A 627-nucleotide genomic window follows, 5' to 3' on the forward strand; every position below is an offset into this window, starting at 1 on the left:
GGAGGAGAGCGCCGGGCTCTCCCTCGGGCAGCGGGAGGAGGAGGAAGATAGCGCGCCCGGGCTCCTGCTCCGCTCAGCGGCCCCCGCGGGGACCGCCCGAGCGCGGAGCCTGCTCGCTCTGTTTTGTTCGCGGTCTCCCCAGCCCTCTGTGTCTCGTTCCTTGCTGAAGGTTAAGCCTCACGTAGACTGTCCCCTTTCTCACTCCCACAATCCGAACAGGTTCGGAACTCAAATCGCATAGGTTATTCCTCCGCGCGCCTTTGGACCCGTAAGGTGCACAGGGCTCCTCTGGGGTGTGGTCTGCACTTTTGAAGAAACATCTCCGCTCGCGATATCTGGCAACTTTTAACGCACAGTCTTTTTTGAGAGCGAGCTTTTCCCAAACGCTGAACTGTGTTTTTTTGTCGGTGGAACAGCACAGAATTTAGGATTTAATTAGCTGGCTTCTTGAACTGTTTTAACTGAATTTAAACTGAAGGAGGGCGGGGCGGGATAAAAGCCAGGAAAGGGAAAAAAGCCAACTCTCCTTGGTGTAGTAAACATCCAAGCTAGCCTGTTAGTGACATAGAGCTAAATAGTGTAAATTTAGGGTTGTATTTTTTAATGACTGTATAGTATCCAGGAATG

The sequence above is a fragment of the Myotis davidii genome, unplaced genomic scaffold (genome assembly GCF_000327345.1).
Source record: "Myotis davidii unplaced genomic scaffold, ASM32734v1 scaffold156, whole genome shotgun sequence".
In the NCBI taxonomy this organism is placed as follows: Eukaryota; Metazoa; Chordata; class Mammalia; order Chiroptera; family Vespertilionidae; genus Myotis; species Myotis davidii.